At 39.8% G+C, this 25,744-nt stretch overlaps 1 protein-coding gene across 15 annotated transcripts in view; it reads right to left on the minus strand.

Annotated features, from left to right (window-relative positions):
- Positions 1–18,878: 18,878 nt before the first annotated feature.
- MBNL1 (muscleblind like splicing regulator 1) overlaps positions 18,879–25,744 on the minus strand; it is a 174,683-nt gene continuing 167,817 nt past the window's right edge. For all 15 annotated transcript variants that reach the window (XM_080657169.1, XM_080657176.1, XM_080657166.1 and 12 more), the window contains one exon: positions 18,879–22,844. The gene's annotated coding sequence lies outside the window, so the exon portion shown is untranslated. The remainder of the gene's footprint in view (positions 22,845–25,744) is intronic.

Consider the following 25,744-nt stretch of genomic DNA (forward strand, 5'->3'; position numbering starts at 1 on the left):
CAAAGGGAATTGGCTGGGTTTTATTATACTTTGGAAGGAACAGTGATTTCTCTGAGAGTCCAAGATATAAATTGGATAGTCTACCCTAGTACCTCAAACCCAGAGACGTTTCTAGGATGTATACCCAATATTTGGTTTGAATGTTGAGATTGATGATGGCACTCACACACAGGCACATGCACACATACACACACATGTATATACATACACCAAAGAGGAGGAAGAGGATTATTACATAGTGAGACTTTTGAGGGGAGTAGTGTGCCTCCCGAGTGGGCCCAAAGTGATTTGAGAGTAGGGAAAGGAGACTAGCTTGGGTTTTATGGTGGTTGGGTGTGGAGGTATTGGGGAGACTGCAGGGAGAATTGGTGTGTGGCTTGAACTTCCCTCAGGAGCCAAAAGAGGAAATGCCAGGCTTCCTTACCAGTTTACTCAGATGTGGGTCAGAAGATGAAAAGGGAGAGGAGATACTTAAAAGCTGCCAATAGACAAATGTCAGAAAATGAAATCAAATTCTCATAGCAATGCTACACCTGCATAAACATGTGGCACAGATTTGACTATACCTACATACACAGTCTGCCTCCTTTATCATATCTTCCAGTAGGATTTTTGTGCACTGCGGGATTTAAATTCCTGTGGCCATCCCTGGCTTGTACTTCCTGCTCCCTTGTTTTACTGGCATGTGCCTCATCTCCCAAGGCTGTTTGTGTCTTTCTTCTTGGGTTGATCAAGATGCAAAAATCAGACCTCCTACATAACTGAAACAACTGCCACAAAAATGCCCACAAGACACCAGACATTGGCATTTGTGGCACACTGTCCTAAAAGTTTAATAACTCAAGGGAGGAGAGCAACAGGGAGGCTACTATCCCCAGTCAGAGGAATTTGTCAGACCTCCTAGAAGGCAGAAATGCCTATGTAAGTTTGATATTCAAATAACTAGTAGTTGGGTTTTCTTCTTTATGACATAAAGAGGAAGCTGTCCCTTTGATTATATGAGATTATAAATTGAAGTAGTCCAGTAAGCACACAGGTGCACATGTACACACACACGCACACACACACGCGCGCGCACACACACACATACGCATGTACACACCTGGACACATGCACACACCTGGACACATGCAGACAAATGCTGACACAGGGTTTGCTGAGCTCATTGGTTTCCTTAATGCTAAATGAAGAAACCTGTCTTAGACTCAGGAGACTCAGAAATTCTGACAGTCCCCCTGGAAAATGAAACCGAAGGTCACAAAAGATGTCTCTAAATTAAAATGTATTATTTGTAGAAAATTCATAAAATGGAGCTCTTACAGAAAGTATCCAAATTCAGTTTTCCTCTAACCATTTTTCCACTAAAAATATATCACAGAAATAAAACTAGAACCATTTTTATTTATGTCTAAGATGTATAGTCACATCTCACTTTCCCTAATGAAATGTGGGACTGAGTGGCAAATTACTTTAACTACAGTGTCAACTTGGCATCCTGATTTGAATTTATTTGTAAACTTTAAGCCTCCGATGATGCCCACCTGTAGTTATGTTGTTGCTGAGCATTTGCCAAGAGTGACAGGTCTGAAAGGCACAGACTGTGTCTCTTCCTTCCCTAATCTACCTCCCAGCAAGATCTTACTGAAGAGAACAATCTGATAAATGTACTGGCTGATCTTGGACTTAGTTAGGGTATAAATAATTTGGATGATTTACATATACCAGTATATTGCAAGGTTTAATTTCCCCAAATTTTAGGAAACATGGTTTTACAAACAGCTTGTCCATCTTCTAGGGAAGCAAATAAGCACTTTTGCATAATGAAGGAGTGCATAGGGCTACACAATACTAGAAAACATTCACGATTAAGATGAATCCTCCTCACCCAAATTTGCTAAAATATTAGCAGGTGATTTCATAGGAACAAAGTTACAAATATCAGTTTTACGTATGTTAAATATAAAAATAAAAAATATTACCTTCAGCCCTAGCTGGTCTGGCTCAGTGGGTAGAGCATCAGCCTGTGGACTGAAAGGTCCCGGCTTTGATTCTGGTCAAGGCCACATGCCCAGGGTTGCAGGCTGGATCCCCAGTAGGGGACGTGCAGGAGGCAGCTGATCAATGATTCTCATCATTGATGTTTCTGTCTCTCCTCCCTTCCTCTCTGAAATAAATAAATACATATTAAAATAAATATTACCTTTAGCTTAAAATATGTATATCTATGATAAATGATGGACCTATTTTCTCTTTCATTAATTATTCTTTATAAGTAAGTTTTTCAAGCCATTCATTTCAAATGACTAGAAGTTGTTTATTGCAAATTTGCTCAAGGATCCAAAGGAACCAATGAATGTTTGTAATTAATTATTTCACTGGTTCTCTCCCTTAAAAAGGGTTGTTTATTCCCTTATTGTTGAGTTTTAATAGTTCTTTGTATATTTTGGATAACAGTTCTTTGTCAGATGTGTCTTTTGCAAATACTTTCTCCCATTCTGTGATTTGTCTTCTATATCTTGGCATCACCTTTCACCAAACAAAAGTTTTTAATTTTAGTCAAGTCCAGTTTATCAACTATTTCTTTCATGGATCATGTCTTTGATGTTGAATCTAAAAAGGCATCACCATACCCAAAGTCATCTAGGTCTTCTCCTATGTTGTCTACTAGGAGTTTTGTAGTTTCACATTTTATATTTAGGTCTATGATTCATTTCAAGTTAATTATTGTAACAGGTGAAAGGTCTGTGTCTAGATTTATTTTTTGGCATGTGGATGTCCAGTTGCTTTGGCACCACTTGAAGAGACTATCTTTGCTCCTATGCACTGCTTTTGTGTCTTTGTCAAAAATCAGGTGGATATATTCCTGGGCTTTCTATTCTATTCCATTGATCTACTTGTCTCTTCTTTTGCCAATATAATACTGTTTTGATTACTGTAACTTTTATAGTAAGTCTTGAAGTCGGATAACGCTAGTCCTCCCACTACATTCTGCTCCTTCAATATTGTGTTGCTCTTCTGGGTCTTTGCCTCTCCATATAACCTTTAAAATCAGGTTGTCATTATGTTTCTCTTTGCATGTGAAAAATTCACCTCATTCAGTTTTTTTCACTGTGGTTGCCTGGAAAATCAGTGTAAGGCATATCTGCTCAGTCACTGGAATTCTGTTTATCTTTATGGTTAGAAAATTTTATTTTCTTCTCTAATTCTTGTTTTTCTACTTTTATTTAATTTTGTTTTCTGAGTCATATTAGTTCAATGCAATAAATATAAAAATGAATGACACAGTCAACCCAATTTTAATATTCTCCATTGTTCACCTGCCTCTCAATGATGGAGATCTTCTTGTCAATAAACTTGGGAGCTAAGAATATGATTACCATTCTCTCCTTTAACCAATGCATTTCATTCTTAGTTTTTGTGAATTAGGGAAGGAGTCACTATTCTTCACAAGACAAGCGGGAAATTAGACTTCTGGGTGATCTGCCTTTTCAAGTGGGATGCTGGCTTACAGACTCATATTAACAAAGTCCTCAGTAACCCAGATTTTCTCTGATTTGAGTACTATTGTTGCATGGATAAGATTCCTCACATTCTGTTCTTTAAGCCTGCATTCTCTTGATGTGCAGAGACCTGAATTGGTTCTTCATTGATAACATGTACAATATGCTCCAAAACCACACAGCAGGCTATGCAGCACAGACAGCTGCTTTACATGTCTGTTTAGACATGTTCCCTTTCAAAGGACAGAGCAAATTCGGTGCTAATACCAAACATTGGTGAGCTACTGGTAAAAATAAATAAAAAGTTAATTCACTCATTTTCCCAATTAAAATGTGGGTACCTCTACCCAATTTCAACCTTCTAGTATGCTTCTTCATTATTCCTAGTGATATAAAATAACTACTAATGCTAGTAAACATTTTGATCACTTGCTATGTGCCCCCACACTGTACTATTTTACATGTACTTCACATAATCTTCTTAACAATGTTATAAAATGATGGTGTCATTTTACTCTTCAGGTGAAGAAACTGATTCATAAGAACATTAATTTCACTTCCTAGATACTACCCTAATAACTGGAAAGCAAGAATTGGAATCTAGGTAGACTCTAAACTCCTCAGTCTGTATTCTTAATCACTTAGTAAATGACCTCTATCAATTCCAAACTATTTTTAACTACTTGAATATACTTCAAATAGTCTCCCCCAAAATACTATGATTTAAAATCACTTGTATTGAAGCTATACGCAAGACCCACATTCATTAAAATTTTGCATGTCATTTCTTCTTCTTTAAGAATTCTTCCCTAGAAAGCTCATATTCTTCCTTTAAGACTCCAAATCCCTCAGTGGAGCCAACCTCTCCTCCTTCAGACAGTATTTGTTGCCTTCTCTTCCATGTTTACTTAATAACTTGCTCATACCTTGTGATAGACCTTAATCCCATAACTATAAAACTTGCTTTAAGGCAGCTTAGCTGTTCTATTGCTTTGGTACCTCATAGTTGCTAAATATAGTCTTCTGAGATAAACATATTAGGATTCCTCAAGCATCCCCCCTCTCAAATAACCATTCTGGGAATAAATTCAAGAATAGATAATGACTATACTTTTTGGAGCAAGAGGAAGAATAAATGCATATAATTTATGTATAACTAGACCAAGTTAAATTTCAAAGAGATGGAAGAATACTGTTGAAGCCATATCTATTTCTTAACCTACAGCAATGTACTTCTGGAGATAATATCCCACAAAAGGACATAATTCATCGAGAATACCTTTCCACACTTCCCAAGAATTAAGGATCTGCACGGGACTCTGCTCATCTTCACTGCAAAGCCCTGGGTTTGAGGACTCCCTAGATCACATCAAACGCCAACACTGACATCTGCTGGAAATGCTCACTGCCCACATTTTCTGCAGTTAGTTTTTTTTAAAAAAGTGCACAGAAACAAGATGATAAGAAGCTACTTAAAAACTACCTCAGAACCCAAACAACGAACTAATATATCAAGAATATATAAGTGTGAACAATCTTGGGCCTTTCTTTCCATGAGAATCTAATGTTGTCAAACAAATTTTGAAGGTAAACATGACCATAGATTTATGACTGAATTGGGCCCAAAAAATGTATTTGATTTTTTTTAAAGCAAAATAGGATATATATTTCTGTAGGTGAAGGATCCAATGACTTTCCACTTCACGTTTCATAAAGAGCATAGTTTGTGCTCTCTGGATCAGAGAAAAGACAAAATTATTTTGAGGCCTCAGTTTTCATGTGTCTGGAGAACAGTTGTGATGCGTGGTTTATTGCTGTAGTTTGGGTTTTATTGCCATTCTCCTACGTTTCCTTTCTGCTGTCTCACTTGTGATACTAATTAAGTGTTTGGGAAAGAGTCAGATTGAAGAAGAATATACTTTTCTCTACTGTTTATTTATAACTTTAAGTGCAATTAGATGTAAAATATTTCATTCTACACTTATTTTTTCTCATTTATTGAAACTTTTTTGGTAAAGGAAAAAATTCTGTGACCTAAGAAAATCATTTTGTTTTATTTAACACACACACACACACACACACACACACACACACACACACACACCAAACCAGTATATTTGTAATTATTATCTGTAAAAATTAACTCTAGCTTCCTAGTATGAGTCTTTCATGCTAAGAGATGTTCATATTTTCTTCTAAATTTACTTCATACCTGTTTTTTTGGGGAAACAAAGTTATTTTATTTGTTTTTATAAACATTTTAATTGTAAAATATAACAAGTTTACAAATAAGTACATAGAACACAAATGTACAGTTTAATGCATTATAATAAAAGGAACACTTATGTAAAGTGTCACTCAGATCAAGAAACACAGGGTTGGAAATCATGCTGACAAACATCCTAGTTGCCCCTTCTCAATTATAATCCAACCCTGGCTGTTCTTTGCATTTAAACCCTAAATATACATCTCTAAATACTATCGTGTTGCTGGAATTTTAATTTTATATAACAGTGCATAGTGAATTTTTTTTCTATGTTTTACTTCATTCGGTCAACATCCTGTGTTGCATGTAGCTTGATTAGCTTATATTCACTGCTCAATATTTTCCCATTTTATGGATATATTACTATTTGTTCATCTAATCTATTGTTGATGAATACTTTGGTTATTTCTGGTTTGGGGAAGTTTCTAAATATGCTTTCCTATGCATGTCCCATGGTACATTTGCAGGCATTTTTGTTAGCTATAAACCTAATAGTGGATTTGCTGGTTCATAGGTTATTTGGGTCTTCAACTTCAGTAACATCAAATCATTTTACAGAGGTTGTATCAATTTGTATTCTACTCAGAAGTGTATGAGTGTTTCATTTGCTTCACATTCTTGCCAATACCTGATATGGTCAGAGTTTTTCATTTATCATTTGGGTTTGTAATAGCATCTCATTTTATTTTTAACTTGCATTGAATATCCTCTTTTAGAAAATATCTAGCTAAGTCCCTTGCTTGTTTTACTAATGGGTTGTCAGTCTTTTTCTTATAACTTTCTAAAAGGTTTTTTTAAACAATCTCATTTATTTGACCTCTGTTGGTCCTATTGATGTTTCTTAATGTTATCATTTGTTGAACAGAATTCCTTAATTTTAACAGTAAGATTTATCGAATTGCGTTACATAAATGACTTTAGACTGAATACTTCTTAAATCTGAGGTTCTTCAAGCAAGTGGATAGATGGATGGATAGATAGATAGATAGATAGATAGATAGATAGATAGATAGATGGATGGATGGATAGATGGATGGATGGATGGATGGATGGATGGATGGATAGATAGATAGATAGATAGATAGATAGATAGATAGATAGATAGATAGATAAAAATAAGGCCTATTGGGAAACCACATGTCTTCAGATGGTTCCCATTGTGAGCTGATCCTATCCTCATTGAGATTCTAAAACACTTAAGATTCGACCTGATAAGCAGGAGTTTATTTATATCCCTATTAAATTCCCACTCCTATGGCTTTCCAATGGGTCACACACAAAATTCAGTCATACTTGTCTGCTTCCTCTTTCTATTTCCCCTCCATATTCAATCAATTACAAATCCCACTCCTTTAAATATCTATATTTTATGTTTCTTACTATCCCTTAAGAAACCAGGAATATGCATGCACCTCTTGCATCTCCAATTGTGTAGGAAGCCTAGCTGATTGACAGTCCTAGTTTTTCCATCCTGAATCCCCCATGCATTCATGCCAAGGCCATATTTTTCATAAGCCACTTCTTTTTTTAAATTTATTTTTGTTTTTATTATAGAGCAGTGAGAAATGAAGGTTTTTATAAAAATTTAATATTTTTATGAATAATTTTTAATTGAGATATAATTGGCATATGTCATTATATAATTTTTAGGTATACAACATATTGATTTAGTGTTTGTATATATATATTTTTTTAAATATATTTTATTGATTTTTTACAGAGAGGAAGGAAGAGTGATAGATAGTCAGAAACATCGATGAGAGAGAAACATCGACCAGCTGCCTCCTGCACACCTCCCACTGGGGATGTGCCCCCAACCAAGGTACATGCCCTTGACCGGAATCGAACCTGGGACCTTTCAGTCCGCAGGCCGACGCTCTATCCACTGAGCCAAACCGGTTTTGGCTAGTGTTTGTTTATATTGCAAAATGACCACCAGAGTGAGTCTAGTTAATATCCATCACCACACATAGTTACAATTTTTCCTTCCGATGAGAACTTTTAAAATCTACTCTCTTAACTTTATACAATAGAGTGTTATTAACATAGTCACCATACTGTGTATTAGATCCCAAGAATTTTTTTTTAAACTGGAAGTCTGTACATTTGATCACCTTCACCCATTTAGCCCACCCCCAACCCTGACTTCTGGCAACTACAATGTGTTCTCTGTATTTTATGAGTTAGGTTTTGCTATATTCTTGTTTTTAGATTCTACATGTAAGTGAGATCATATGATATTTGTCTTTGTCTGACTTATTTCACTAACATAATGCTCTCAGGGTCCATCTATATTGTCACAAATGCAAGATTTTATTTTTTTTCATGACTGAATAATACTTTATCATGTAAAGAGGGATAAGCAAATGTAGGTTTGGGTATTATGCAATTACAGAAGACAAATGGTAGTATTCTCCTTTATCCTTATGAGTATGATAAAACTTGTATTTATATATATATATATATATATATATATATATATATATATATATGCCTAAGCAACCGTCCATCACAACCGAATGGATGACTGAACAGGCTGTGTGGGGCAACCAGGCTGGCAGGGGGGGTTAGTGAGGTGTGACCAAACAACTGAGCAGCAGGCTGCGAGGGATGACCAGCTGGCGGGGGGCGGGAGGGGGCAGTTAGGGGTGACTAGGCTGGCAGGGGGGTCAGTGAGGGGCGGCCAGGCTGGCAGCCAGGTGAGCGTTTAGGAGCCAGCGGTCCAGGATTGTGAGAGGGGTCCCGGATTGGAGAGGGTGCAGGCTGGGCTGAGGGGACCCAACCCACCCCCCTGTGCACAAATTTCGTGCACTGGGCCTCTAGTCTATAATAATAAAAGAGTAATATGCTAATTAGACCGGACAGCTGAATGACCTTCCAGACATCATTCCAGATGACCTTCTGGAATGACCAGGGGGCAGGGGGCGGGGCCAGTGAACCTGTGCTGCCAGGATAGCCATGGCAGCCCCAGTGCCCCCCTTTCTGCAGAGGCAGTGGGAGAGGGGGCTGTGTGGTCCCGGTCCCAGAGCTGCCCCTTCTGCAGAGGCAGCCACAGAGGCAGCTGCATGGGCCTGGTCCCCGTGCCACACCTTCCACAGACGCAGGGGGACAGGGAGTGGCACGGTCCTGGAGCCTCCACAGAAGCTGAACGAGGTGTGACCGCAGTGCCTCAACCTCCCTCAGCCCCTTCCCCAGCCGGCCTGGCCCCAGATTGCCCCCCCACTAGTAGGCAGGGGGTGGGGCCAGCGCTAAAAAGCAGCAAGCCGGGCTTCTGATTGAGCCACACTCCCCTTCACCCCCAGCCAGAAGCCGGGCTCATGGCTTGTGAGCACAACGGAGGTGGTGTGAGCTTCTCCCACCTCCACAGCAGGCAGGCGGTAAGGAACAAGGTGTCCCAGACTGTGAGAGCCCCGGACTGTGAGAGGGATGTCTGAGTTCCAGCTTAGGCCCGATCCCTTGGGGGTCCTGGACTGCGAGAGGGCACATGCCAGGCTGAGCCCCTCCCCCCGACCCCTTAGTGTACAAATTTCATGCACTGGGCCTCTAGTTAAATACATTTTTATTGATTTCAGAGAAGAAGGGAGAGGGAGAGAGAGATAGAAACATCAATGATGAGAGAGAATCATTGATTAGCTGCCTCCTACACACCCCTATCCAGGGATTGAGCCCACAACTCAGGCATGTGCCCTGACCAGGCATAGAACCCTGACCTCCTGACTCATAGGTAGACCCTCAACCACTGAGCAATACCAGCCGGGCTGATAAAACTTTTAGAAGGTTGCATGACCCTGAAATGAGAGGAAAAATTGTAAAGCTAGGGAATTTTGTGTTCCATAGACTCTTCTTCTGGGTCTTTCTCCTCCATTGTTCCTTAGGGTGACCTTTCTCTCTCCTTTCCCACACAGTCTGCACTGAGTATATCGCTCATCAGATTTACTACAGCTATTTGTTGACACATATATCTTCCCAACTCTTCTTTGGGTTCCTTGAGCAAGGAGACTGATTCAGATCAATCTTACTGTCTCCAATGTCCACCACGGTGCTTGGCACTGATTAGCATTCTCTAAATTCTTACAAAGGAAAGGACAGGGAAAGAAAAGATAAAGAAAGGGTGGGAGAGAGAGGGATGGAAAGAGAGAGAGAGAACACAGAAATAAGGTGATATGAATTTAAGTCATTTTCCCATAAAGTCTCTTATAAAGTATTTAAATCTCATTAACTACAGAATGAAAAATTTCATCTCTTATTCAGGGGTTGTTAAGGAGCAGTGAACAGGTGGGAGAACTGTTTGTAGGGAAATAGAACGGCTTCCCAGGCCCCTTTAACTCACATCAGATGAAATAATTGTTCAATATATCTTTTCATGTGCCTTTCCAAAATAAGGGATCTGCTGGGAGCCGGAAAAATCATGATCAGAGCTCAGAGCCTTGTGCAATAATACTAGTATAATGGGAGGAGAAGGAAGAAAAAGGAACCACCTAATTAAAACAAGATAAGGACATTCAAAAGCATTCAGACTGTAGGTGTATATTCTGTACAAATCCATTTCCACTGCAATTCTTATAATTCATTCATAAGTAATTGGCTTATGTTCCTCCTCTGCTCTGCTGTTGATGGTAATGAACCCACAGGCCTTAGGCGCCTGGGAAAAGGAGCAAATACATAAATAAAAACATTTCAGCAGATGATAGGAAACAGCATTTGCATGCAAGGCAACAATCTCTGAATGTCTGACTTAGGAATATTTTAAAGGAATGGAAAAATTGTGACTATATGCTCTCTCATTCACCACAGACTCCTTATAAGAATACATTCATAAGGTATACCACACCAAACAGAATATATATTTTTTCCTGCATGCTCTTCTCTAGAGACAATGAGTTAGGAAATCACATTTGTTTTTGTATTCCAGAAGGGAGGGAAGTTTTAATTAAACACTTCCAAATTCCTCTACTTGGTGGTACAGTAAAGGGAGTGTGGAGTGGGTTGCGGCCTGGGAAATACCAGCTCATTTCTCCAGACTATTTTTCAAAAAATGGAAAATATTGAGAGTCTATCCATCTTTCTAGATAATCAGCAGTTGCATTGTTTTGACAGCCTGAAACGTGGAGCTGGGTAGAATATTCCCACTCTGCATTTTCTGTGGAGGCCTGGACTGCGACCCGCCACACACCCCCCCCCCCCCCCCCCCGCCCCAGGAGAAAGATTGAATTAACATTCAAGTAAACAAACATTTGAGCAGTGCCTCCTAACTGCAAAACTTGGTGCTAGGCAGCGAGTGCCACCCAGAGGGGACCAAGACCGGCCCCTGCTGGTAAGAAAGTACTATTTCTTTGGGGAGATTCAGAGTTGTCAACAACGAGCCTGTAACATCAGGAAGAGTAAAAAAGTACTGAAATAGTGGTCAAAGCAATAAGCGCTAAGAAAATAGAGCAAGAAATAATGTTGCATTCACAGTGTCAGGAGGGAGAAGAATGCTCCTGTATGCAGTGGCATTTAACTTAGTGGAAAGGACAATTGACCTGTGACAGGAAAGATGGCTGGAAAGGGTAGGCGACCATCACTATGTCAGGCTTTCCTTGTCATTCAGGTTTCTGAGCAAATGTCACCTTGTTGGAGAGCAGCACCTTATCCTCATTTCCTTGGTTAATCTAGTCACCTTGCTAGCAAATGTCCGAAGGTCTGTAGCACACACTTAGTTGTCTTTCTCAATCAAATTATAATAAATGTATATTAACCAATTGTGATGAATTAGGGTATCTTTTGGAGAGAGGGGAGGGAGAAGGGATAACCACTAAATAGGTGAACATCTTTATTAATTTTAAATAGAAATTTGTGCTATAAATAAAATGCATACAGGGGATGATATAATCACACAGAAACTAGCTATAATTTTAGATATTTAAGACCAAAGATTATTATAAGAGGAGTTTTGTTTGTATTTTTTTATTAGTCTTCCATAAAACAACATACAAATATTTACATAATTTGGTAAGACATCATACTTTACAGTACATTTTTATATTCTAAATTTGACAAACTTACTTAAATGGTGAGTGGTCTAAGAAACAATGAAAATGAGTTCAACGTAAAAATAAAGGAAAATGATACAAAATAATTTAAATGAAAAACAATAAATATTTACTAAAACAAATAGTAATTTTGAAAACTTATAGTAGTTAAAAAGTACCATATAATCCTGCCACTAAAATTACTTTCCCATGTAATTAAATAATTTTAAGAAAATAGTTTTAAAGCACTCTATAATACTTTGCTTAGTTATTAACTAACTAGAGGCCTAGTGCACAAAATTCATGCACTGGATGGGGGGTCCCTCAGCCTGGCCTGCACTCTCTCGTAGTCTGGGACCCCTTAGGGGATGTCCGCCTGCTGGCTTAAGCCCGTTCCCCAGGGGGTAGAAGAGGCTCCTGCCACTGCCACTGCGCTTGCCAGCCTTGATTCTTACCTTTCTGTGTAGTTGTCTGTGGGCCAACTTCTCTCTTCCTTCTCATTTAGGGCGAGCAGCATGTGAGGGCAGAGCACACTGTCGTGGAATGCAGAGGGCTGCCTGGAGCTGAGGGGAGTGGTTGGGCCCACAGGGTGAGAGGTGGACACAGAGGATGCTATCTCACCCAATTGTGGGGTGGGCTGGTCAGCCTTCATCTGCCTGACCCCACCCAGGGAGGGACCAAGCAGGGTGTCCACCTCTCCATTCTCCTTCTATCTGTGACACCTGTCACCCTTACCAGGCCTCCCTGAAAGTGAGTTCAGCTCAATCCCTGAATGTAAAAGGGCACAGGGGGGAGGGGACTCCACTCCAGTGTCCCCTGATTCCCAGCGACAGGACCTGGTCTCAGGATGGTGGCTACAGCTGCTGAATATCGATCTGTTTCAAGAAAAGTTGGGAATGCAGACTTTCGTATGAGCCCCTATTCCAAAAGGTGGCAGTTTATTCACATTGTGGCAAAGACACCTTCAAGAGTAACATAAGTGGGTAAAGTCAGGGCCAAAACAGGCCATTTCCTCATCCAATCTCTCTGAGGTGCATGGACAGAACCAAGTCTCAGTTCTTCACAGGACACTTCTGGTGGTTTTTTTTTTTAAGCCTGAAGGACAGTAGTCTGTCTCCATTCTTATTCTTTGGAATTTTTTCATCATTGGATAAAAGGATACGTACATCGGGGCAATCCTCTTGAGATACAATATTCCAGGTGCACCCATGTGATGATGACAGCGCCCCTCAGAGGGAGGGAGCCGACAGATGGGGAGCAGGGAAGTCTGAAAACCGAAGCAAAGGTTCAGAACACGGAAGAAATCCCTGGTGTTCTGCTGAGAAACTTGGACTCCTTCCTCTGTGGTCACACAACTGTCACATGCCAGGCAGTCACTCAGAAATATCTTGGCATTGGACAACTTATGGAATTCTCCCTTCTCTCTGTTCTCCTGAGCCGGACTTCAGACACTGACTGAAGTTCTCTTGGTCATCATTGTTGTTTTTTCCCAAAATGTTGCAAAGTTTATATGAATATAACATACAAAGATGCAGCCTCCTTTGTAGGAACAGGAAAGGAAGGGGTGGTTAAGTAAGGCACACGGAGCTGCAGCAAGCACCAGCTGTGGGGAGGGCCAAGGGGGAGAGGAGGTTGGTATTAGGGCCGAGGCCCTAGAGCCATTACTGGGGAAGTAGGGATCCCCTCTGAGTGCCACGTTCTGAGGCTGAACTAATTGGTCAAGCTGAGGCAGAGGTGGGTGGCCATATCACCATCTTTGGTGCTGTTTACCCTTTCCCTCCCCAGTTCTGTTGTAAAACCCCAGAGCCCTGGATTCCAAAGGCCCCACCCAGAGCAGAGGCCCTGGAAGTGGGTGAGAGGAAGGGGGAGGGGCAAGTTTGAAAGCCGATATGCCTGTGTGCTGAGGGATGGCCGGAGACAGTGGTGAGAGGTAGCAGGGGAAGGGCTCTCATACATACCCTCTGTGGGGGCCACAGTGAAGGAGGCCAGGGGAGTAGGGTAGGGATGGGGCACCATGGCCCCAGCCTCTTAGGCACCCCTGTCTGTCCTCTGCACTGTACATGGAGGAAAGGGGCTGCCTCTGAGGAGGGGCCAGGCCAGGCCAGGTGACCATCCTGAGTTCTGGCTGAGGTGATGGTCCTCACCCTGAGATGCCTGGTGATGGACCCAGGACTGACTCCTGCCAACACCGTGGCCGGGACCCAAGACTGACCCCCCACCGCTGCTGCAGCCGGGACCCAGGACTGACTCCTGCCCGCATAGCCTGCTGTTCAGTCATCCATCCAGTTGTTTAGGTCGTGACGGACCCTGGCTCTTTATATATTAGGATTATTGAAACAAAGACTGTTCTTGGTTTTACTATTATTAAAAATGCCGAAATAAACATTTATTTATAAATAGTTTTGTCAATATCTAATTTTTAAGAATAATAGGAGTTGGATAATGAGTAGGGTAGTCATATATTGTATTCAAGAAGAGAGGGTGGTTTTCATTTAATCACATTCTAATTATTTTGTGTCATACTTAAAGGGTCTGGGACAAGTGTGAGAGGTTGGAAATACTACATCCGTGTGTTTTCAGTATTCTATATATCTGTATAGTCATTACTCTGAGCAGTTCTTGCCAGTCAACCTTCCCAGAGCCTAGCATGGTGCCTGGCATGAAACTCGATTTTTAAGGTGTTTATGGAACTGAGTCAGTGCTAATGCAAGCATCTAAAAATGCCCATGATAAAATATTGTATGGAAGTATATCAGTTCTGCTCCAATGTAATTAGAAATATTATTTCAATAAAGATAGCATACTTTAAATACTTTAACAGCACAGTTTTCATGATGATGCTTGCATCTGTTCTATGATTTGTTCTTGAGCATAACTGAAATAAAAGGGGATTTCAACTAGTTAAGCTTGGTTACATCCAAACAGTCACTTTCAATTTGACATGGGTTGTGGTCTGTGACCATATCATGCAGGAACATGAAATAAACATTTTCAGGGTGAGTCAAAAGGACTTGGTTCTACTTTTGAGATATTCACTATATGTGCAGCAATGAGCAGGACCTGCTGTGGTGAAAAATTACAGGAAGAAAAAATTTCACTACTGAACAGGAAAGACAGAGATATTGTGGGTATGACTGCTTTGAAAAAGATGTACTATAACCCAAGAACTAGGAGGAAAATTGAAGATTAAGTGCAGTAATTAGCAAAATGGGTAATAACAAAAAAGCAATCATAGTTGATATGTGTCCATTGCTTGCTATATGTCAGGCACTGTTCTAAGCACTTTATTCTTATATTAACCCAGTGGTTGCCTCCATAGCAATGAAATCAGAATGTCTTAGGTTAGGGACCAAGCATTAATAATGCGTAAAAATCCCCCAGGTAATTCCAATCTGCAGCAAAGTCTGGGAACCACTCAACGATCCTGCAAGGTAAGTACTCACATTACTATTTCCATCTTCTCAGGGTGGAAACTGAGTCAGAGAGGTAAAGTACCTTGCCAAGCTCAAAGAGCTGAATAGTTGATACATGAATCCAGGTGGTTTGATTCCAGAACCCTTGATCTTACCCACCTCAGTGGCTCCGCTGGGCTTCAGTGCCATTTCTAGTGAGCAGCCTAGATTTTTATGAGTTGAAGGACATTTTCTTTTTTTTTTAAATTTCTTTATTGATTAAGGTGTTACATATGTGTCCTTATTCCCCCATTACTTCCCCTATCCCCCCGACTCATGCCCTCACCCCCCTGTTGTCTGTGTCCATTGGTTAGGCTTATATGCATGCCTACAAGTCCTTTGGTAATGCATGTCTTAAAAATAGTCATTTCAGGAAGTTACAGCCTATTCCTATGCAGTTGGGTTCCTACCTCTATCTGGGATACTTGTCTCCCTGGGCAGTACCTATCTTTACTGTGCACAAAGTTGTCAAAACCGGCCCTTCCCTCGGCCCCAATTCCTTAGCCCCTCCTCCCAGATGTTACCAGTTTGCTATATCTCAGAGCCCACACACCAGTGGTTGTACTTGCGAAAGAGGAAGGGGCCCAGGCAAGGGTAAAGCAAAGCAGAGCAAGAAGAGCAGTGCTTCCTATGATGAGGAAGGCCCCGGTGTCCAGGTTATGACTGCTACATGTCAATTACTAAGACTTCTTTTGTTCAGCCTCAGTGCAGGCTTCTAATTCCTCATATGTCTTTCTACCTTCGTCTTCAACCTAAAGTGATGTCATATTATGCGACTTTTAGGGTCTAGGTTCTCTGCTTAGCTTTGCCTCTCTTACTATGACTGGGCAAGAGTAAGCTGATAATCCCTTCCAGACTCATGAGCTGGGTGTCACTGTAAATGAACTTGGGAAGTCTGCTTGGCTAAATGTCTGGCTCGACGGCCCGTCATTGCTCTAAGTTTAAGTTCAATGCGTTCTTCTGCGGACTGCTCACTGATTTCCAGGCCTTCAGAGCCACCATCACCACTGGTTTCTAAGTCCATTATGAACTTGGGTATCCTGTCTGCAATGGACAAACTTGTTCATAGTTATCAAGGTCCAAGCGATTACCTTTCAGTTAGAACTTGTGGCAGGATATCACTCATCCTTAATCCCCCCATAGCAACTGTTTATCTAGTGTGAGGGCACATTTACTAAGCTGGGCATGGGGCCTGAGGAGTCGCCCATATGTGGGACCCTCCCAGGGAGCATGTTTCCTTCCGCGGCTTGGATTTTGAGGTGTGTTCATCACGGCCATGGCCTAGGCATTTGTCGCAATAGTTACAATTTCTTTCAGGCGAGACTGTGCTCCGTGCAGTGAAATCACACAACAAAGCTGCAACTTAACCCGGGCACAGAGCTCTTCTCAGTTCCAAGTTCAGGTGCTGAACATCCCAGGCTGACCCCAGGGGCCAACGTGAGGGAGAGTGGCAGTTAGAATTTACATAGCAACCGGGCGCCTCCCAACCACCGTGCATAAACCCCCCGGTTTATTCCTTATCTGTCAAAAAAAGAATTCTCTGTTTTGTCATTCTGAAACCCAACTGGGGAGAAAAAACAAAAAACTGATCATTCTTGCTTCCACAAGTCGTTTCTGAAAGACCTAAATAAGTCACTAGTAGTAACAGATTTCATCGGAGTTATAACTGCCATTGCTATTTTTTCTTAAAATGGTAACTTCAGGAGCAGGCTATGTCCACCCCACACTTCCCCAAATTTAATTAGCAAAAGTAAAATATTACATGAACAAAGAAAATGCTCATGTAGCAAAAGGGGAGAGAACTGAGGATCCGATTCCTCAGAAGACAAAAAGGAATAAGTCAGTCCTATCCCCTTGGTTACCTAGGTCACCAGGCTGGGGTAGGACAGGGCAGCTGAGGATGACGGCTGTCCAGGGCAGGTGCAAACAACACTGAGGGAGCTAGCAGAGGGTGTGAAGGAGGACAGTTCCTGAACCCCCAGACCTTGGTCAGCCCCACCACACATCTGGCTTTTGCTCTTCTGGGAATCAGAACACACAGGACCCAACGAGTCCAAATGAAGTCCAACTCCCGAGAAGTTTGGAGGGGGACTCTGGGGCCTGCGTGGACTCACACAGCCACAATCTGAAAGTAGCTTTAGATTCACCACCCACCCCAAGTGCTGCCAGTGCCAAGGCCCCATCTAGGGCTGGCCCCTTGTGAGGACCAACCATGGCCAGAAGGATGTGCCGGAAGCTGGGCCAAGGCCGGTGATGACCGCTTTAATCATTTCCACGAGGCCCAGTATCTTTTGGACAGATCAAGAGAACTCAAAACGATCCTTGGACATTTGAATCTCTGTATTTTACATTTTTGGAGCTCATCCTGATGTTGATACAATAGACTTTGAACATTTAAAATGGATGTATTCTAGGCTTTCAAAAGTTTCCAAATTCTTGAACAATATTGTAATATTTTTTCTAGAACATGTAGAGTACCTCCAATATTAGAATAACTGCCTCAGGCCCACCAGGGAACAGAGTAATAACAATTAGAAAAATAACAAAATCTTGCTGAGTGTCCCACTTAACAGGTACATGTTAAGTGACTGTTTGCTGTTTGAAGGAAGCTACTCTTCCAAAGTGTGCCTCAGTGAAATTATAGATGACCACATGTCACTGACCTTCAGGGTCTTTCCAAAGTGTGAACTCTGTGAGGGTCAAGGGTCTGTAATGAAATAATAGCTCTTTCAAATGATATTGTTTCCCAAAGAAACTAAGGACTTGTAAAACACACTCCCGTCCTGTGACTTGAGGACCCCTAGTGGTCACTGTAGTAATAACTCCTTCTGAACACTAAGCATCTGGAGAATATTTCAACACCCATTTTCAAATGCATATACATGCTGTGATTAATGAAATAAAATGCACTTAACATGAAAATATTATAATGATATTGTTAAAGAAAGATATCAAAGGTACTACCACTAATTGGAGGGCTGGATGTTTTGGTGTGACACTCAAAGTAGTTGTAAACCCCCGCTTTAGATAAGCATCACTTAGGGCAGCTGCTCTCTTGTTGATAAGCAGCACCTTGAATAGTTGGGTCCACTCAGGGTAACAGGAGAGTTCGATAGAACTCAACCAGGAACAGAATTGTATTAACTATAACTATCACACTTACATTTATTGCAAGTTTAGAAAAAGATCATTGACCTGCAAGGAGAATTTGCAGCTTTGACCAAATACCAAGTGGCACAGTCACAGAGAGTGCGCTATATAACCAAATTAGAAAATTTCTCCACATTGGAACTCTGGCTTTCACTGGCTGTCTCTGGAAACTGGGCAAGTCAACACCATATGGAAAATGTGGCCTCAGTTCAACCAAATTTTTAATTCACCCTTTAAAAAATTCACACACATACACACACAAAGGCACTATCAAGAGTGAGTTATGGCCTGGCTGGTGTGGCTCAATGGTTGAGCATTGAACTATGAACCAGGAGGTCATGGTTCGATTCCTGGTCAGGGCACATGCTTGGGTTGCGGACTTGAGCTGCAGTGGGGGGAGTGCTGGAGGCAACCGATCAATGATTCTCTTCATCACTGATGTTTCTCTCTATCCCTTCTCTGAAATCAATAATATATATATATTTTTTTTTTTAAAAAAAGAGTGTTATGCCTTGGCTCAGCTGTGTGCGTGTGTGTGTGTGTGTGTGTGTCTGAACTCTCTTGTCCCTCTGAATTAAGTGTCATCACTCTGTCTTTATTGAAATATTCTCTTAGATTGCCTGATTTCCAGTGTTAATAGTCTCCTGGGGAAGTCAGGCAAATAAAGTGTCTTTAATAGAAAGACAGAGATCTAGAATTAATAAGACAATTTCTTTTTTTCTCTTATAGTTTCCCCCCTACATCTAAAATCCTACCAGACAGCACTTAGAGTGTCAGGGAGGGGAGGGCAAGATCTCCGAGGAAGCGATGGGCGTGGGATGGCAACACATCAGGATTCACATTCTCATTTCTGGTATCAAAGGCGGGTCGGTGAGAAAGGCAGTGATGACCTTCCTTACGGTCAGTTAAAACCAGATGATGCATTTTCATAACGATGCGTTCATAATGACAGACACACACACACACACACACACACACACACGTATGCGAAAGGCGCAAAAAAAATTTACTCTTCAATCACAGATACACAAATATACTTAAGAAAGAGAAGTTTTATTAGGGCAATTTCACTTTATTTTTCCATACAGCAAAGTCAACTACTGCGGTAATAATAAAATAAGCGTAAAACAAATCGCAGCCCAAGACAAAATACATAATTGTAAGCAACTACAAGCAGAAAGTAAGTTGTGATTACATAAGAGTAAAACCAAGCACATCTGTCCTGTCAGCAGATGAAAGGGGCGGGGGTTGCTGGTAAGTGCAACGTGGGAACCAGCTGGAGTGAGGGCTGGCTACACAGATTCATTCAACAAGTGCCCGCGATCACATTCGCTTTTTTGAGTGCTTCTGAGTTGCCAATTAGAACCATGAACTTTGAACTGTGTTTTCTCTTTCACCTGCTGAAAGAACAGGCTTCCTACAGCAATTAAAAAAACAATCACATAACAACTAGAGCTACGCTGTGCTGTTTGGTTTGCCTGTTTATAGTTTCAATTTTGTGAAAGTCATTACTTGTTTTGAAGATTGGGGTGTGTGTGTGTGTGTGTGCATGTGAACAATAAACCACTGACATTGGCAGAAACTGATTAGAATAATACGTCCTTAGTATAGTTCTTTCTCTCCTTTTTGTTGTTGTTGTTGTTGAAGCTTTAAACATGCAGTAGTTTTGAAAAATGTAAGGAATATCTGATCCATGATTTCACCTTAATGGTTGAAGTACCTGCTATTTTTGGTAATGGTCTTCAGGCAGATTTGGCCCAGTGGAGTTTTTGTCAGTCATGAGATCTCGGAAGGATGGCATATCTTTCCAGCTGAAAAAATCCTGGCAAACTACAAGCTGTCCACAAAAAAGCAAAGCAACATGTTTGAAGGGGTACGGAGTGCTAACTCGGTGCCACTTTTGCAAGCAATTTTGCTCAGTCTCATTTTATTAGCCTTAACAAAACTCCTTGTAATTATAGACGTTTTTATTCAAAATAAGATCTTACTATTATACAGGTTTCTCTCTTTTGACTATATACAGAAGTGCAAAAAGTCAACCTTCTCTCTAGACGTCCCAACATGCTCAATTGCAGCATAATCAACCCTCAAGAGTTTGCACACACGCTAGAATTCTCATTACGTAAACTTTGAGTATTTGGATTATCAACAAAAAGTCCCTTGTTCTATTTATTGATTATGCAGCTTATTTATAACAAGGCCTGATATTCAGGGATTTCAAAAATATTAAACAATACTTTAACATTTGAAATGGATACAGTAGAAAATAAATTTTATTCTAATATCTAGGTTCTAGATCTTCTTATAATAACTAATTACAAACAAAATAAATCATCAAAATATTACTCAATTGTCTGCCAGGATTGTTGCGATAGCAACAACTTAACTTCTTACTTAGCAATGATTATATATTTATAAGATATCCATATAAAAGATCTTTGTTCTTTTAATGAAAACTAGACAAGAACTAACAATGACTGACATTCTTACACTTTAATATTAAATCAGTAAAATAGAAATCATTTAGTTAACAATAATACGAATATTCATATGACACTACATGTAATTCAAAACTGAGTATGTTATGAAGGAAAAACTACTTTAAATTTTTTTTTTTGTATTTTGAAAAATTCATCAGTAAAATCTAATAAAACAAGAGTCTATAAACTGAAATGGTATTCAATTGTTAATACAAAATGAAATCTAATAAGTGTAGGAAATGAAAAACTACATTTTAACAAGAAAAATAAGTAATATTCTATAATGTAACTAACTACAATAACATGTGAAGTCACCATTACTCTCTTAACACGATTGAAATTACATTGGTATGGGTTCCAACCCGTAATGTAATAATCTAAGGCTTTAATAGATGTACAGTACAATCAGTAAAATCAACACATCAGTCTTATATTAGAAAGCATCTCTCTCAAGCATAAAAACTTGCAGTAAACTTGGAAGTATGGAAAGTTCTACAACTGAACTTTCACCTCTCCCATTCCACACTATAACTACCAGTGACCTGGCCCCTACTTCAGCAGTTGCAGAACTGCTGACCAGAGCAAAAATACCCTTACTAGCTGCAACACCCAAACCACAAAAAGGGAATTCCTTTGGATGAATCCATTCTTAAAAACTGAATGCACATCTATTTTATTTTTATAATTTTGTAAAAGGCTTTCTAAGGCTATAAGCAGTTAATCTGAACAAAACAAAAGAAATCACATATAAAATTCCCCCAAGTAGGTAACCCACCCAATTGCTAGGTAAATGAAACACCTCCCGTTTTCATATTTTGGTTTATCATGCATCTGATGACAGTGCTGCTTTCTTCTTTGTTTAGAGTCACTATTTTCAACGTGACTGTGATGAAGCATTTAAGCAAACATGGAACCATTTTTGCAAAGCATTTATAGTCTTTTGACTTTGACAGAGCTATAAATAGAAGCAAAATAATTTCCTCAAACATTTTTTTTGTTATCGTGTCTCAGAAATGGCATATCCCTTTTGAATATCATGTTATACAGTATAGTATGCATAAATATTACACTACAATGCATTAAAATAATTATATATATCTATTATATATATCTCCAGTATGTGTGAGTTTATCTGTATTGAGAGAAATGGTGTTGTGCTGTTCTATTGTTACTGTGGTTACATTGGCCATTTCTGAGACAGCTTTGGTTTCAAAAAAAAAAAAAAAAAAAAAGAATGGTGCCCTTTGACTGATTAGTACTAGCAAATAAGCAACAAAATGTGGCTCTGAAAACAATAACACTGAAGAAATAATACTCTAATTTGATGTACAGTCTATGGCACTTCATGAGAATCCTTTACAACATGGTACTTAAAGCCATGATGTGCTTTAAAAGATACACAGTTGTGGTTTTGCTTGGCACATTCATCTCTGTCAGATCCCTCCCTCACCTCATCTTACAATCTATTACATTAAAAATATTACTCTTAAACAAAAATGACTGTGCATGCACGCTCTCACCTCTAATGGCAATTTTAAATACAAGGTGCACCTTTGTTATTTGTAAACCTTGAAAGAAATAAACTTATTTTTAAAAAATTATACCTTGGTCTACAGACGTACCAATACATAAGAGAATCGTGGTTACACCATAGTCTGTCTTTTCAAGATGGCATGAATCTATTAGGAAACTAATTAGGTATGCATCTTTTAATGCATAACTCTGTGCTAGAAAAGAAAGACGATGTTGTTCTTTTATAGACAGGTATATCACCTCAGCACGAATATCAATTAAATGTACAAAGTGTATAGGCAACAGTGTGCAGTGGGTTTCCATGTTGTCTTCTCTTCTGGTTAACATGCAATATGTGGATGTCTTGTGGCTGAGGGGCTTTTGTGGGGGTTGCTTGACGGTATATACAATATGGCTAATGACCTCGTCCTTTACTCTAACCAAGCACACTGTCCTTTCCTCTTTAGTATGATCTACAAGGGAAAAAGACATGGTCTTTGTTAAAACAGGTGATAGCTCAAAGCAGTTTCCAATACTTATTTACTAGGAAAATTGTATTGTTTGAGTTAGTGTGAACACATGCACGTTATAACATCTTCATATAAAAACAAAAAACACCGCCCAAGTACAAGTGGGTCTAAATCTGCTGACCCTCTCTATGAGAATACAATGGCATGCAGAGCTTTGTGGAGATCTTCTAGACTCTTCCCAAAGACTAAGCTGAAAGTGTAAAACAACTTCGCAGAATCAAGGGACAAAACATAGCCGGCTCTTTTTTAGCACTATCGTGGTGGGGCAGAATTTAAATTCATTTTACCTCTCTGCTAAAGTTAATGGGTTTCAGGAGGAATGCTTTGGCGTACAAAATTGAGATCCATGCAACAAGCCCCATTAAACACGATTCACTATACAGAGGGTTCCTGACTTACATACGGATGGGCTCGACTTACATTTCTTTGACTTTGCACTGATGTGAGAATGCTAAGCAATCAGCTACTAAGCTATGATGTTGGGTAGGTGAGCTGTACTAAATGCATTTTCAACTTATAATGGGTTTATGGGGACCAAATCCCATCATAAGTCGAGGAGCGTCTGTATTTGGGTGCTTGATTAGCACAATATGTGTTTAGGGGGGAAAAAGAATAATACTTTTAACTATTTTGGATCATTTAACATTCGGGGCAAATTTTTCCTACAGCCAAGAGAAAGTAATATCATTCCTTATGCTCCTGATGAATTAAAGTGAAATAGATTGTACTTGTAAGTAGATCTAGTTTTTATACAAAATTGGTTCTCATCAGAGTGTCTTTACATATTAAAAGTATACTTTAGAATACGACCTTGAGAATGAAAGAAACCACCATTTTGCTGCACTCAAAACCAGTTTAGCCCTAGCCGGTTTGGCTCAGTGCATAGAGGGTTGGCCTGCGGACTGAAGGGTCCCAGGTTCGATTTTGGTCAAGGGCACATGCCTGGGTAGTCAGCTCCATCCCTAGTAGGGGGCATGCAGGAGGCAGCCAATCAATGAGTCTCTCTCATCATTGATGTTTCTCTCTCTCTCCCTCTCCCTTCCTCTCTGAAATCAATAAAAATATATTTTAAAAAAAGTTTAAATATTGCAACTCATGAAAATAACCAATCATTTGTTATATAAATATACTATGAACAGCCTAAGCTTCAACACAGACAAATCCACTGGTTTGCTAACTGCTGGACTTATGGCCATTTGGCATAATTTTTTTCAACCTGGATTAATTGCTAAGAAATAGAACATAGTTATATATATACGTGTGTGTGTGTGTATATATATATATGGCAAACATACCCAAATGACTATAAAATCTTGAAACAGATTTTTTAATGTAAAAAGAACTCTTCTTCCAAACCTACATACTACAAATTAATATGCTTATTCAAACAGGTGGCTATTGTTCAGAATAATAAATCTTATTATCAGAACTGCATAGAGAGAGCTTTGAGACAGACGAAATCATGTTCAGTCGTGTGCTTCATGATTGTAGCATGTCTTTGGTAGTACTTCTCACAGTCTGTCCTTTCTTTCTTAAATGGCTCTCACACATTTTCTCTCCCCTTCTGCATGGGCTCAACTTTTGTCCAGCCTTCATTATAGATTTTTATCACAAGGGCCTCTGAACTGGTTCTCTGCCGTCTCCTGACATGGCGCTCTGTCCCTTCTCCCGGAAGGCCCATATCTCCTCTCTTCTCTCTGCGACAACCTTCTTTGTCCAAATTCACTTACTTTCTGACTCTATTGGGAGAGTTGCTCTTTATCATTGTTCCAAGAAAAATTTATTCAAACCTTTCTTATTTTAATATAGTGTGATGAAATTTATGTCTTGATCTCCTTGCCTATTCATCTTTATCTCATTGGCATGGTCATTTACACATAGTAGCACCAAAAAGTCACTTGTAAATGTGTTATTGAAGAGAAATGAATGAAAGTAAGCAACAGAGAATGATCACCCATCTTATTCACCAGAGGCCATTTTAAATGTTGTGGCTCTTTTAAAATATAAACATAATTACTTATTGTACTTCTGAGCATATATGCAAACTTGGATGCATGCATACTGAAAAAACACACACACACGCATATCCTTTAAGCGTGGAAAATGACCACCTTTGCAAAGTATCTAAGTCTGTGTGTCTGAAGACAAGCCACAAGACTTTCACACCATTTTTGAGCAATGGCAACATTTTCAGAAATTATATGATCTGCCAAGGTGACTATTTCAAAGTACCTCAAGTACATTTGGATATTTAGATGTGTGTATGCATATATATGAGTGTGTGTATATATTTCTTTCTCTTTTTTTATGTGCCTCAGGCATGAAGCAGCTCTGGCCACCAACACAGGCATCAAGCTAGGATGAACTAAGAACTGTACCTCTGCTTTGCCCCTGACTGATATAAGAGCAACACCACCCATCAGGTGTCTCCTTGCCCACTGCCAGGGGGCTATATAAATTTATATAAAGTCATACTGTTTACATTCTAATGATACTGTGAGGTGAAGCATGTTCCCATTTAAGAATTTACTTCCCCCACTGCAAAAAAAAAAAAAAAAAATGAGGATCTACAAAAGGGATCAGGAAACTCTTGCCTGTGAGCCAAATACAGCCTATGGGTTGCCTATTTTTGCAAATAAAGTTTTATTGGAACAGAGCCACACCCTTTCGCTTACATATTGTTTCTCGTAGAGTTGAGTAGCTGAAACAGAAAAGAGCGGTGACAGAAACCAGGTGGCACACACAGCCAAAAATATTTACTGTGGTCTTTTAAGAAGAAGTTTGCTAGCCCCTGAACTACGCCTTCTATTTAGATTTAAGTCATATTTTTTCTTCAGGCCTGT

The sequence above is a fragment of the Plecotus auritus genome (genome assembly GCF_963455305.1).
Source record: "Plecotus auritus genome assembly, chromosome: 2".
In the NCBI taxonomy this organism is placed as follows: Eukaryota; Metazoa; Chordata; class Mammalia; order Chiroptera; family Vespertilionidae; genus Plecotus; species Plecotus auritus.